Source organism: Orcinus orca, chromosome 13 (assembly GCF_937001465.1).
Source record: "Orcinus orca chromosome 13, mOrcOrc1.1, whole genome shotgun sequence".
Classification (NCBI taxonomy): domain Eukaryota; kingdom Metazoa; phylum Chordata; class Mammalia; order Artiodactyla; family Delphinidae; genus Orcinus; species Orcinus orca.
Genome location: NC_064571.1, coordinates 52516275 through 52531920, shown reverse-complemented (window position 1 = coordinate 52531920; position 15646 = coordinate 52516275). Strand labels below are relative to the sequence as shown.

Here is a 15646-nt window from a genome sequence, read left to right as displayed (position 1 = left end):
CAGAGCTCATGAAGGAGGAAACTTCCATCTAAGCTTCTGCCTCTATCTACCCTCTTATTAGATGTTCCATATGGAAGAAGTGACTAGTCTGGTCAGAGACTCTGGGGACACTTCCCTAGAGGGAGGGATCATGACACTGAAAGACACTTTCCTTTCGTATGGATCTTAATGCCTGCTATTTCATTTCCTACTCCAGGAGCAGCAGGCTGTTTTGCATATATTTTCTCCATGTAGTAAGCAAATCAAGAGGCGGGGTGGGGGTAAAGGAGTGAGGGTGGACTACTCTGCTAAGGAGGCTTAAACTTCCTCCTTTTCCCTCTTGATTCCTAAGTTCATGGGTCTGGCAGTCCAATCTCATCCTGGCACCTGGTCGGGTAGGTGGACTTAAGCTCAGCTATTAATACCTAAGAACCTGAGTCTTATTCTTATCCTTACTCTTACTCTTCTGGCACACTTGAGGAGGTCACAGGACTTAGATTTGGGATTGGAAAAGCAAGAGGCCTCACTTAGATGTCTTGGCCTCCACCCAGCCTTGACTCAAGCTTCACTTTAAGTTGTATACTTCCTGCTTACTAATAAAATGGTTCTGGGGTTCTCATTGGGACATAGTACAGGTGTGCATACTCCCTCAGGTAAGCCAGCCAGAAGAAGAGGTGGGGGTAGGATTTGAGTTTGGTATTCTACTCCAAATTTCTAACACAATTTTTGGGGACAGATGGTTATTTTCTACATTTTAAAGCCATGGACGTGTCTTACAAGAAGTTGTCTAGCTCAGAAATTCCCAAAAGAAAAATGAAGAAAGAATAAGAACTTCAGAAAAGTTAGAACTGTTTTTGTGTTATATAAACTAGAAAGAACAAAAACAAAAGAACTTGTAATATTCAGTATATTTTGAGTAAGACTTTGTGGCTGTAATTTACCTCTATGCTTGATGAGTAGTAATATTGCTATTCAAGTTCCAGGTGATGTAAAATGAAAGACAATTCCAAATAAGTGGAAATATTGTTATATTCAATGCATGTAATAAATTCTTTATTTTAACCATAACGAGCTATACATTTTATATTAATAGAAAATGAATTTTTTTCTGCCCTCAGCTATTTAAAGAATATTAGCTTGAGGGGGTGCCAGCTTGTTCCTTTTCCCAGGTCTCCCACATGACTTGAGCCAGTCCTTTCTCAATCTTTCCCTCTATCATGTGTCTAGTGTTGCTTAGTTTGTGCCACCTACAGCCCAGCTCTCAAATTCCATGGGTCTTTCTGAAAAAGATAAGCTATTGTAAGGAATGATGAGGGTGGAGAGGTGGACAAGGATAAAAACTGCAAAGATAAGTAGACCCACTACATACCTATGAGAATGGCCAAAATGCAGAACACTGTCAGCACCAAATGCTGGTGAGGATGTGGAGCAAAAGGAATTTTTATTCATTGCTGGTGGGAATGCAAAATGGTACAGCTTCTTTGAAAGACAGTTTCGCAGTTTTTTACAAAACTAACTATACTCTTACCATATATATGATCCAGCAATCACACTCCTTGGTATTTACCCAAGGGAATTGAAAACTTATGTCCACACAAAAACCTGCACACAGATGTTTATAGCAGCTTTACCCATAATTGACAAAACTTGGAAGCAATCAAGATATCCTTCAGTAGGTGAATGCATAAATATGTGGTATATCCAGGTAATGGAATATTATTCAGCACTAAAAAGAAATGATCTATCAAGCTGTGAAAAGACATAGAAGAACTTTAAATGTACATTAGTAAGTGAAAGAAGCCAATATGGGGACTTCCCTGGTGGTCCAGTGGTTAAGACTCCGTGCTTCCAGTGCAGGGGGCATGGGTTCAATCAATCGTCAGAGAACTAAGATCCCACATGCTGCGCGGTGCAGCCAAAAAGAAAAAAAAAAAGCCAATATGAAAAGACTACACACTGTGTGATTCCAACTTTATGACATTCTGAAAAAGTTAAAACTATGGAGATGGCAAGAAGATTAATGGTTGCCAGGAGTTAGGGTGGAGGGAGGGATGAATGGGCAGAGCACATATGATTTTTAGGGCAGTGAAACTGCTCTGTATGATACTATGATGGTGGATTCATGTCATTATATATTTGTCCAAACACATAGAATGTGCAATACCAAGAGTGAACCCTGATGTAAACTATGGACTTTGGGTGATAATGATGTGTCAATGTAGGTTCATCACCTGTAACAAATGTATCACTCTGATGGGGAATGTTAATAATGGGGGAGGCTATGCACGTGTGGTGACAGGGGGTAATGGGAACTATCTATACTTTTTGTTCAATTTTGCTGTGAATCCAAAACTGCTCTAAAGAAGTAAAGTACTAGAAAAAAACGCAAAAAGCAAACTTTTCTTCTAAAGGAGAAAAAAAAATTCAGTTTTCTGTTTTATTTTCCAAAAAAGCTATATTGCCAAACAGATTATCCACACAGATGATGGACATTCACTCTCCAAATGCTGCTCTAGAGAGAAAAGGGTGATAAGCCTCATACATGTGTCAACAATGTCAAATGACATTGGCTCTATGGGGCTCCTGCCACTGTCATTTCTATTTAGTGAATAATTAAGGTCAGCACTTAGATTTATTTATAAAATAACTGTTGAGAAAATGTTAGTGTTTTTGTTTACTACAGAGCTGGAGAAGGGGCGTTGGTGTGGAGGTCAAGATTTGGGGATATGAAAACATTGGGGATTCTTACCCAATCCATTCTCATAACTTCCCCTCCCCCATTTCAAGACAGCCTCTGACACTAGAAATTTACACTTACGGAAATTGAAAATTAGTGAACTGATCTTTTTGTATAAGTAAAACCCTCCAAGCTACTACTTACCTAGGATCACAAATGAAAGGAGTCAGACTTGAAAACAAACAGATCAACAGATTAAACACCCTCTAGAGTTCTAATAGCCCTAGTTAAAAACCCTTAGTTAAAAAGTAAACAATTAAGAGATACTCATCAAAGGTGGATAGCTTTTAGCATAGAAGCTTGTAATTTGGGGGTGTGGGGGGCTGGGGAACACTACTTGCAATCCATCTTGTCCTAACAAGAAGGTAATAGAGCTCTCCAGTCATTTCAGGACTCATTTAAAGGGCCAGGCTTGTGACACAGATCATCTTTATTATGTGACTTATTTTAACGAATGCTTAACATAAAATTGAGGGTATTTCTGTTTTAAAATATAGTTCGTTATATTCATTAAAGGTCAGAATCCTTTTGGGAAGTAGGCAGGGCAACGATTGCTCACCTACAAACCAGGTTAGGGTGAACAAATACAACCAGATATTCTTGAAGTCTCCACTGATAAGCCCCTTTTCAAACGCTACTTCTTGAACCTAAATGTTTTCCCCTATTCCCTTTGACTCCAACCTCTAGTGTCATACCTTTGATGACTTGGATTCTGATCTCTTTTTGTTCCTTACCTTGTTTCCTGTTTGCTGGATCTGCTTCTCCCAAGGTCCTAATCTCTATGTTGTGGACCCTGGGCCGGAAATTTGACCAAGATTTCCTGTTTCCTTGCTTGATAATTTATTTTGGCACTGTAATGAAGTAGAAAAAAACATGAACTTTGCAGTCCAGCAGACGTGGATTTAAATCCTGACTATACCAGTAACTGGTGGTCTGCTTTGGGTAATGCACCTCTCTGAGGATCAGTTTCCTTTTTGGTAAAATGAGGATATCAATGCCCACCTTAAACTATGGTTGTGATTGGAAGTAGATAGTGGAGATGGTTGCACAACATTATGTCACTGAATTGCGCAGTTAAAAATGGTTAAAATGTGATATTTCATGTTATGTATATTTTACCACAATTTTTAAAAAAGAAAAAAACATGGTTGTGAGTATTAGTCTCTGTGGAACCTCCATTACAATGCCTGGCACATAGTGGGCTCTCAACCAGTAACAGCTGTACAGCATAGGATATTTTACGTTGCAAGTAACAAAAAAGCACAACTCAAACTGTTTTAAACAATAAAGGAATGTACTGATTCATGAAATTGAAAGTCCAGAGGTAAGGCAGGCTTTTGGGTTAGTTTGTCATTCAGGACCATTTCTCTAGGTCTTCAGTCACTACAGGCTCAGCTGTATCACTAAGGGCTCAGATTCTTTCCATCTTTCCATCTTTCTCTGTCTTCCATAGTGACAGCTTTATCCTAAAGCCAGCAACTCTCATGATCACAAGATGGCTGCAAACAGACCCCCAACGTACATGTTCCCTCATCCACATCTAGAGAGAATGATTTCCATCAGTCCAGCAAGTATCCTGATATTCACTTGTTTAAATCTGAAAGATGTGCGTGGGAAGATGGAATGTGGTGGTTGGCTTGAACTAACCAGGGAGTAGGTCAGCTTCTCTGGAAGCACCTGGGCTGCATGGGGAGAGGTGGATTCCTCAAATGAAGATCAAGGTACTGTGGAGGAAAAAAAGCAGGGGTAAGACACTGAGCAGGCAACCAACAAAAGTCCACTTTCGTAGCTATTATTATTATTGGCTTTCTTGGCTCATAGCCCTTGGCTCTTGGCTATTTCTTTAAAAATCATTACAAAAACAAAAACTAAGAGAGCTCTTATTTTGAGTAAGTGTATTCTTTCTAGCAAAGAAAAATCAATACATATAAAACTAAGTTTAATTTAACTGGGTGTTAGGCATCTGGAACACTAGCAAACAAGCAGCAAAATGCACTGAATGAAAGGGTTTAACAGGAATGAACGTCAGGGAAAGAAAGCAGGAGGGAGCTAAAAAGATGGTGACTTGCCAAAGTGTCAAACCCAGAAGGGCGAGGTTAATTATTGGAACCAGGTTAGAAGCCATGACCTGGGTCAGGACAAAGGGGACCAATTAACAAGGGGAGGGGGCATTACCCAAAGCAGAGTTGACAGAAGAAAAATCTGATGGAAACTTGATTTTGACTGCTCTGCCTACACCTTTGCGGCTTCTACCTGCCCATCTATGAGATTCTTCTTTCTCTTTTTGATCCAGTCCCCATCTAATGACTTGCCAATTTCTGCCAATTTTATTTCTGTGCCTTCTGCCAAGAAGGTTCTTCCGTATTCCTTTGCTGCACTTCATCTGGCTAATTCCTGCTCTTTGGTCGAGACTTTACATTCTAGTACACCACTGCTGTCCTACCTCCCACCCCCAAGACACACACCACAGGCTGATTTAAATAATCCTGTTTGGTATCCAACAATACCCATAATCAATACCAAGTAGCCTACTAATTTGTTTCCTTGTCTGGTCTCAATCCCTAATTGCTGTCCCCCCATCACATGAAAGCTTCTGAAGAGCAGGAACTTTACCTTAGTTCCCTTTGGTTCCATGACACCCAGAACAGTGCCTGACACATAGTAGGAGCTCAATGAATGAAGGGGGCAATTCCTTTGTTTACCATCTGACATCCTCCTACCCAGGGCTTAAGAAATAGAACAACACATAAAAACCAAAATGTTCTCTACCTAGAAAGGAGGTGGGAATGAGGAAGACAGACGTTAAAGATGTTTTGTAGCAGTCTGTCCCTCTTAGATTTTGGAAGTGCTGAAGACAGATTCAAAACTGCCAAGAAGGTCCAGAATGCCTCTTTTCCTTTTCTAGTCTCCATTTTCAAACACTGTTCCTATTCCCAAACTGTTAAAGAATATTTATTTTCCCTATTTAGTCACAGAGCATTCATGATTTTTATGTTGGTTTTTCCAGTTAGAGAATCAGGATGCGATTATTACATGAAAGTGACCATTATATTAGTTCAGACTTACAAACACTAGTTATTGGCATTTACAGAGTGAAGCAATCCACCTGGACTAAATACCAGGTGCTCAGTAAATGTACTGTAATACCTTATTCCTGGTTACAAAGAGCTCATATGACCTTTATGTAGGGAATTTGTTTTCTGTTTATTTTTTCATTCTGAAACAGAGATTCATCTATTATAGGAAAGGAGCCAATTACTGGGTAAATGCAATAACACCTAATGACTATACCCGCTGGTATTTAGTCTCAAAACATTTTGCATTTCTTAGCACATAGAATTAACAATATTTTAATATTCCACTAAAATGAGATTAAATATAATTTTAAATGTTCTAGGAGATAGAATGCTCAGCACTGTTTCTCAAGAAGGCTAACTGAAAGGCCCTGCATTACCTGGTGGTTAGGTTTTGATAATAAGCTAAGGGAAGGAAGTTACAGAAGTGAGGCTCACCTTAATCACTTTCTGTAGTTTTCTGTTTTTTTATGATTATTTGGAAGCAGAGCCAGCCGTAAATTTCCTGATGTAATGTGTCTTTAAGGCCAACCCCTGCCTGACCCTTGATGACTGCTCTCAAGCCCCTTTCTCCCCACTCTTGGTGTCCTTCCTGTTAGGTCCTCATCCTCTCATGCTATGCCTTTATGACCGGAGCTGGGGCCACCATGCTGTTTCTACATAATGACCTACATGTACACCTTTCTCTGGCTCCTGTCACCCCCCACAGCCTCCCATGAGAATTGTAATAACTTTCTTAATTCTAAAGTGCTCTTTCAGAAAATCCTAGTTAAGTGTTTTCTCAATTCCAAGACATACTCCTCACCAACCCCCCACACACACCCATTTCAATGTTTCTGAAATTTGAATTAATTTTACAGTCTTTTTTCTTTTTCTCCTAAAAAAGTGCTTACTACATTTTTGGTCAATCCTAAATCAAAAATGTCTTAGAATTGGAGAGATGTAGTATGAATGTACCTTACTGGAAAGAAGTTTTTTCAAGAGTCTGAAAATATTGCTACATGTGGAGATTTGAGCTATCACACAGTTAATTCAAACAGACGAAGGGCTTTGGGGTAGGAATATATGAATAGTTTAGACAAAACAAACTAATTGTTAGTTGGTTATATGGACTAACTCTCGACCAGATAGTTATCCCCTCACCTTTTTATATTTTCTAGTTTGGGGATTGGATGTAAAGGAAATAGGAAGCTAAATGTCTCCATCATATAAAAGATAGAGGATCTTAAACTTTCTTTCTACACAAGTTGTCCTAAATCCTAATATTTGTATTGAACAAATAACTAGGATTATAAACAGAACTCTATACAGAATAAACTTGATGTGGATGACCAATTATCTCCAACCACCCCTAAGGTTTTCCCTGAAAAGATTGTAACTTGATCTCGTCTATTCTTGCTAGAGAGATGATGGCTGTTTTGGTCACTGGTCTGTGGAGAGGGGAAGAGTGTCAATACAATCATGAATGCATGTGGTTCCTGATTTGGGTAAAATGTTCTGAGATATTTGAGCTCCATTTGTGATGTCCAGCATAATTATACAATGTTTTCCTAAAATATATGGGGAAAGACAATTACAAGTTGAATCAAAGCAGTATTCCAGTTATCCCCATCTAAACACTTAGTTGTTAAAATTAAGAATAAAATGGAAATTTTGAGAACATTCTTGTCCCTAACATTTCTAGTACCCAGGAGTACAAGTAGAGGGCTACATACAATAGGTCTAAATCATTAAAAATTATAAATCAAGCTAAAAATAAATAAATTAAATAATTTAATAAATGTGTTCTATCCACTTTCCTTGACAAAAATTTTTTTTAATGTATAAAGCAATGTGTTTTATATGACTGAAAGTTAAACAGCAAAAATGACTGGACTTAATATTGTGTACTTGCATGTTCTATTGATGGACTGGTGATGTTTGGATGAGGTATAAGATAAAGATGTACATAAGTATAAATTATCATACACTTATTCTATATATTTTATTTTTTTCAGGAAAATCATTAATTATAATGTTATAATATATTTAATTTGTATTCTGTTGACACTAATAGCAAAATAGACAACTTCTCTTGAATCAATGTATTTAGTTTTTTGTTTAAATTTTTATCATGGAAAAACCCAAATGTTTACAAATGCAAAATATAAAGAATTCCATGTACCTATCATCCAGCTTCAACAAGTATTAACTCTTGGTCACTGTTGGTTTATCTATACTCCCCAACTCTATCCAATTATATTGAAGCAAATCCTAGACATATCACTTTATTCATGAATGCATCAATATGTATCTTTAGAAAAGAGGACATTTTGGGCTTCCCTGGTGGCGCAGTGGTTGGGAGTTCGCCTGCCGATGCACAGGACACGGGTTCGTGCCCCGGTTCGGGAGGATCCCACATGCCGCGGAGCGGCTGGGCCCGTGAGCCATGGCTGCTGGGTTTGCGCGTCCGGAGCTCCGCAACGGGAGAAGCCACAGCAGTGAGAGGCCCGCGTACGGCAAAAAAAAAAAAAAAAAAAAAAAAAAGAGGACATCTTAAAAGTTAACCTTAATACTATTTTCATGTGAAAAATAGTTCCTTAATAGTAGATGTTTTTAAAATTTGGTTCAGTAGAATTGGAGAAATTTTATTCTGCTGAGGCAGTAGCAACTGAAGTTGTCAATAAAATTTCTAAATCAATATTTATATTTGGAAATGAACCATGAATTTTACATATTACGTTCAAACATTTCAATGCGGTTGCAATGATAATCATTATTACAGAAGATAATAGAAATTTTTAATTTTATCATATAAATCCTATCACATGATTTTTTTCACCAGCCTTTAAGCAATATCTATATCCATAAAGTGCTAAGTTCCTCTTCCAAATTTTTAAATGTTGGGATATAATTAAAAAAACAAAAAGAAAAATATGTGGTTCAATTTGTTCAAATCTCTCTTCATAGGAGACTATACCTCACTTAGAATGTTTAGGAAGTAGTATATATATGCGTGTATATACACACACATATAAATTTATATATATTTATACATGTGATTATTATATAGATATATATTTGAATTTGAATGTCTTCATAATCATGCAAACATTTTTATTTCCGTGTTGCAATTTTCTTTTATTTTACTGGATTATCACTTTTGTTGTATGTATCACATTTAGTATCTTTCTATTTAGGAAAATCATTTTCCCTAAAAAGTTTTTAAGTATTTTAAATTATTCAAAAAGTGAAGTAGGCAAACTTAGATCTGTTTGTATCTTTTGTAAATGTTTGCTAACATCATTAATAGCAAGCAACAGTCAATACCAAATAACTGTGGTTAGCACAAAATAAAAAATATTTTCCGCCATAGACCATAATTCCTTATTTATCTGAGAGGATCTTCTGTTGTTTCACTTAGCTATCCTAGTACAGCTCACTCTCTTGTCTAAATTAAATCTAACTGCTCTAACAGTATTTAAATGGCATCTCCATTTTTAACTCAGAGCGGCTGTGAGGTCAAATTTGATGTGTTTAATCAGGATGATCCATTTTGGCTCAGATCCAGAAAATATTGTATATAATCTCTGAATCACTCCAAAGAATGTTGTTGCTATTGTCAGAGATGAAGCCATATCTTCTAGGCACATGTTGATAGATATTTAATAAACTTGTATGCGTTTGTGTTTATGATATGCAGGGCCCTCTGAAGCAAGGGCTCCTCTTGCTTGAGTCTAATATTGGCATTGCAGACTAATAATAAATGTATGTATTAATACGTTATAATATGAATGTGCTAGATTTTTTGAAGTGCTTCCACATTTATGATGTCTTTTGACCTGCACAATAACCTGTGGAATAGATAGAGCAATTAGAGATGAGAAACAGAAGTCTAGAGAGGTTAAGTGATTTACCTAAAATTACACATCTAATTAGTGGTAGAGCTAAGAGTAGCACCTAGGTCTCCATGCACAGGTCTTTCTGTTGCACTATGTTATACCATGTTGCCTCCTTAATGTTTCTAAAACAAAGAGACCTGGCAGTTGGACAAGTTACATTGCAACACTTTTCATTCCTTAAAACCCTTTGGATTTTAGAAGAGAAAACAAATATAGGACGATAAATGAAAAAAAAGTCATGTGCTCTTTCATATCTGATAAGTCCATGTGGGATCAATATATATTTATTGACCAATGTTTCAGAAACTAGAGATTTCTCTCCTTCCAGGCAAAGGTTCACTTGAGTAATACAGACTAAATCTTTGGAAGGGTGAGGATCATATTCCTTAACCTACACATAAGGTACTAAGGACAGCTCTGAGAACATAAACTTTGGGAACATCTTCTAAGAGCCAGGGATTTTTGGAATGCTACTTCTTAATGCAATATACAGCACCTAGAAGTACAAAACATTAGTACAAAAGTGAATGTAATCCTCTTTTAATCATGCAAGCCAGATTTCCTGCTGATTTTCCTGTACAGTTTGCTCAGGACTGCCTTGGTGCCTCTGCCCTCTGCTCATATAGACCCAAGACTTCAAGTGCTTGATGAAATACTTTTTTTAAAAAAATAAATTTATTTATTTATTTAATTTTGGCTGCTTTGGGTCTTCATTGCTGTGTGTGGGCTTTCTCTAGTTGTGGCAGGCGGAGGCTATTCTTTGTGGCGGTGCCTGGGCTTCTCATTGTGGTGGCTTCTCTTGTTGCGGAGCATGGGCTCTAGGCGTGCAGGCTTCAGTAGTTGCAGCACGTGGGCTCAGTAGTTGTGGCTCACAGACACTAGAGCACAGACTCAGTAGTTGTGGTGCACTGGCTTAGTTGTTCCGTAGCATGTGGGATCTTCCCGGACCAGGGCTTAAACCTGTGTTCCCTGCATTGGCAGGCGAATTCTTAACCACTGTGCCACCAGGGAAGTCCTTGAAATCCTTTTTTTCTCTCCAATTCTTAGCACTTTTGAATTTAGGATGCATCTTACGGTCAATAGCATCTTTGATGAAATAGAACATAGTGAGCTGTTAATGATGGTTACCTCTGGTGAGTTCTGTATTGCTTGCACTCTCTACAATAAGAATGTATAATTTTTATAATGAAAACAAATTTAAAAAAATTTTAGACCCCAAATCCTATGTGGTTTATACACCCTATCTCTAATACTTGAAGAATACCAAGGATGTAATAACAGTAATTAACATTTCTAAGGTTTTATATTCATAATGGATTTTGTAAGCCCTTACATGTGAGCAGTAGGCTTGATACTTCTGAGATATTCCTCACAGCAGTCAACTGTGAATTATCCACGATGGAAACACTCCTTAGAGCTCCCTGGTACTCACCATATTGTATTGTTTTTTGTTTTTTTTTATGGTACGCGGGCCTCTCACTGTTGTGGCCTCTCCCGTTGCGGAGCACAGGCTCCGGACGTGCAGGCTCAGCGGCCATGGCTCACGGGCCCAGCCGCTCCGCGGCATGTGGGATCCTCCCAGACCGGGGCACGAACCCACGTCCCCTACATCGGCAAGCAGACTCTCAACCACTGCGCCACCAGGGAAGCCCACCATATTGTATTGTAATTGTCTGTTTCTTGGTCATTTTTTCCACCCGGGTGAGAGCTCCTTGAGGGCAAGAACAGTGTCCATTCATTTTTGTGTCTCCAGCGCCTAACACAGAGCCGAGACTATCAAGTTAGTAAAACAAATGATTGAATGAAAGACCTGTACGTACTCAATATTTTTTTTGAGTGTTATTTCCACCTACACAATTTAACAGTTTACCTCTGGAGATGGTAATGATTCTCTGCTAGGATATGACTTGTTCTTTTTTCCTTTGTGGCTGGTGAATGCAAGGCACAAGCAGGAAGTGTTGTTTTTTAAAAGTGTCCCTGTATTCTCTCCCCAGGCATATACAGCTTTAGCTTTCTGTTATCAAATTTGTTAATCTACCTAATTCTTGTGTAAGCAGGTAAAGAAAATTACTTTCCAACTTGATACTAAATTAAATATCTTACTGAGACAGGTTGTGAGTAGGGGAAGTTTAAAATATTTTTTCTTATTACTTAAATCAGAAGAAAAAAATTTACCAATGAAAATTTCTCATCTGGTTTCTAAATTATGGTATCATGTTTATATGGAGGAAGTCTATTTGGGAGAATGTTCTCAGTTCCTAAAGCTCAGTAATGAAGGACTGAGCTTTTTTTTTTTTTTTTTTAATAAAATTTGGTACATGAATAAAAATAAAAATATTTGGCAACTCATGCAGTGGGAGAAAACATGCAAATCATATCTTTGACAAGGGATTTACTCCCAGAATATATAAAGAACACATACAGCTCAATACTATCAAAAACTCAGACAATCCAATTAAAAAATGGGCAAAGGACTTGAATAGACATTTTTCTAAAGAGGATAAAACAGATGGCCAATAGGTACATAAAAAATGCTCAATATCACTAATAGCAGGAAAATATGAATCAAAACCACAATGAGATACCACTTTACAACCATTAGAATGGTTCTTATATACGTATAGTATATAAGAAAATAACAAGTGTTGGTGAGGATGTAAGAGAAATTAGAACGTTTTTGCACTGTTGGTAGGAATGTAAAATGGTGCAGCCTCTGTGGAAAAAAGTATGGAAATCCCTCAAAAAATTAAACATGGAATTATCATATGATCCAAGAATTCCACTACTTGGTGTATACACAGAAGAATTGAAAGGGGGGGACTTGAACAGATTTTTGTACACCAATGTTCATAGCAGCATTATTTACAATAGCCCAAAGGGGGAAACAACCCAAATGTCCACTAACAGATGAATGGATAAACAAAATATGGTTTATATATACAATGAAATATTATTCAGTCTTAAAAAGGAAGGAGATTCCAATACATGCTACAACATGGATGAACCTTGAAAATGTCATGCTAAGTAAAATAAGCCAGACACAAAAGGACAAATATTGTGTGATTCACTTGTATCACTATTTAAAGTAGACAAATTCATAGAGACAGAAAATAGACTGGTGGTTGCCAGGGGTGGAGAAGAGGGAGGTATGGGGAGTTATTGTTTAATGGGTAGAGTTTAAATTTTGAGAAGATGAAAAAATTCTGGAGAAGGATTATGTTGATGGCTGCACAACATTGTGAATGTACTTAATGCCACTGAACTGTATACCTAAATTGGTTGAAATGGTAAATTATTATATATTTTTATGCATAATATATATTTATATATATAACAACACACAAAAAAACTTGACATTTACTTAGCATTTTTTAAAAAGCACTTTCACTTGCAGTAACCTCACAACAACCTTGATAGGCAGGGCAGTTATTATTGTCATTTTACAGATAAGGAAATAAACCTTATTTGGTTTAAGTAAATAGCTAAGGGACACAAAACTAATAGGTGTCAGAGTCAGAATTAGGACCCGGAACCCCAGTCCCTTGCTCTTTCTTCTATACCAAACTGCCTTTCACAGAAGTGTTCTTGAACCCTGATAATTGACACTGACATTGAATTCACTGGCAAAGGCCCAACTTTCACTTGGAATGCACATATAAAGCCTGATTCCAAAGAACAGTCTTGAAAGGGCTTTCTGGAGAATGTGGGCAAAACAACAGGCACAGAAATCATTAACAACATGTACCTTTCCCCCATCACAACAATAAAATTGTGAAGGGAAAGACAGAAATATGAGAACTGAAGCAACAGTCAGGAAATGCTCAATTGTTAATTTGTTATCACAGCTCTGGTTCCTTTCTAAACAATTCTTTTTTTTTTTTTTTTTTGCGGTATGCGGGCCTCTCACTGTTGTGGCCTCTCCCGTTGCGGAGCACAGGCCCCGGACGCGCAGGCTCAGCAGCCATGGCTCACGGGCCCAGCCGCTCCGTGTCATGTGGGATCTTCCCGGACAGGGGCACGAACCCGTGTCCCCTGCATCGGCAGGCGGACTCTCAACCACTGCGCCACCAGGGAAGCCCCCTAAACAATTCTTAAGGGGCAATGCCTTGTTAGACTGGGATTTTTATTTTGTCAAATATTCTTTAAAGTTCATTTGTAGGCTGTAAGATAATGCTTGAGAATGTTTTTAGTGTGGTTAAAAGGAGTTTTATAGTTGCCACATAATATAATTTGACCTGTATCTGATAGCCTCTTTGAAAAATAGTAATGATTAAAAAAAATACAGACGTGAAGAATAACAGACTTTTATTATACAACTGTGTGTTTGCATTGTTAATTCAGTCCCATTCAATCTTTCCAGTAAATTAATTACTGCTAAGAATCAGAAGGGACCGAAAAAGCAAAAACTGCAGAGGAGTCACAGCCAGCTGTTCTTTAAAAATGGAATGCTGACTTTTATTTTTAAGTATTCAACAAACAGTCCTGAAGCACATCCTCAAGAATCTTAATCATAGGGACTTTCCTGGTGGTGCAATGATTAAGAATCCACCTGCCAATGCAGGGGATAAGGGTTCAAGCCCTGGTCTGGGTAGATCCCACATACCGCGGAGCAACTAAGCCCATGCGCCACAACTACTGAGCCTGCACTTTAGAGCCTGCGAGCCACAACTACTGAGCCCGTGTGCCACAACTACTGAAGCCCAGGCACCTAGAGCCTGTGCTCCACAAGAAGAGAAGCCAGCACAATGAGAAGCTCGTGCAACGCAATGAAGAGTAGCCCCCGCTCGCTGCAACTAGAGAAAGCCCGCGCACAGCAATGAAGACCCAACTGCAGCCAAAAATTAAATTAATTAAAATAAATAAAACAAAACAAAACAATGTGAATGTTCTTAATGCCACTGAACTGTACACTTAAAAATTATTTAAAGAAAAAAAGAATCTTAATCATATATTGTTGGTGGACTATGAAGTTTTGTTTTGTGTACTGGAGAAGAAAAATGTCTCATAATATTAATATATTCTAGTGTTTTCAGGTTGTTTTTATGGCAGGATGACAGCTGAAATTTTGTGGTGGCAAAAAAGTTTGGAAATTTAAAATATAATAATAATTATAGAAAGACACCCCCCCCAAAAATTCAAAATTTTAATAGTGATTTCCATGGAATATAGGGGTGATTCTCCATTCCCATGTGACCATACTACTCCTTTTCAGTATTTTCCATATTATCTACTATGAACATGTCTTATATCTATAGTGGAGTAAAATAAAATTTATTTTAAAATAATGGTAATCTTGCAGGCCAGGTCACTGGGCAGTTGTCTTTTTGATTAAAATTGACTGAAAGGAATCAAAAGTTAAACAATGTGTTCCCTGGCTTTCAAAGGGAAAAATATAATATTAGAAGAGAAGAGTGAGGCCCAATAGAGTTAAGGGCTTGGGTTTAAGTTCACCCAACTGGCCAGGAACAGAACAACAAGTAAACCTGAACTGCCCTGCTAGTAAGGAGGTGGTTTAGTGGAGAGGATTGGTAGTTCTACACAGCCTACATTCTGCCTGGTGATTCTGATATACTGGTACACTGTATTTATCTATGGTTTGATAAGCTTGCTTGTAATTAAAGAAACTCCTATATCACAGAAATACAGTTCATTGACTCTGAAGCATCTTTTGGATTAATGATTTAAGGTCTTAATTCATGGACTGCAAATGAATCATGGCTGCAACCACAATGAGTTTCCACACGCATTTTGTAAAATTAAAGTATCATTACATCTTATCACCTACGTGTGTGTTTTCACAGTACCTATCACCAAGGATGTCTTACTGGTACATTTGGGACCCCTCCACTCATCTCCAATCGCATTTCAGTTATGGCCTCATTTAGCCTCTTCCTTCTCTTGGTTTAGTTATTGCTAAATCCTGTGATTGTAGGTCTTAGTTTTGATTGTAACTCTCACTTCCTTAAAGTTGGCTG

General features: G+C 37.8%; 1 long non-coding RNA gene across 12 annotated transcripts in view; it reads right to left on the bottom strand.

Moving 5' to 3' along the window:
- Nucleotides 1-871: 871 nt before the first annotated feature.
- Nucleotides 872-15646, bottom strand: part of LOC125960884 (uncharacterized) — a 323923-nt gene continuing 309148 nt past the window's right edge. For 7 of the 12 annotated variants that reach the window (XR_007470997.1, XR_007470992.1, XR_007470999.1 and 4 more), the window contains 2 exons: nt 4364-4440; nt 872-3567 (listed from right to left, as the gene is read on the bottom strand). This is a non-coding gene — a long non-coding RNA (uncharacterized LOC125960884). The remainder of the gene's footprint in view (nt 3568-4363; nt 4441-15646) is intronic. The other 5 variants (XR_007471002.1, XR_007471000.1, XR_007470995.1 and 2 more) reach the window with 5 other exon arrangements.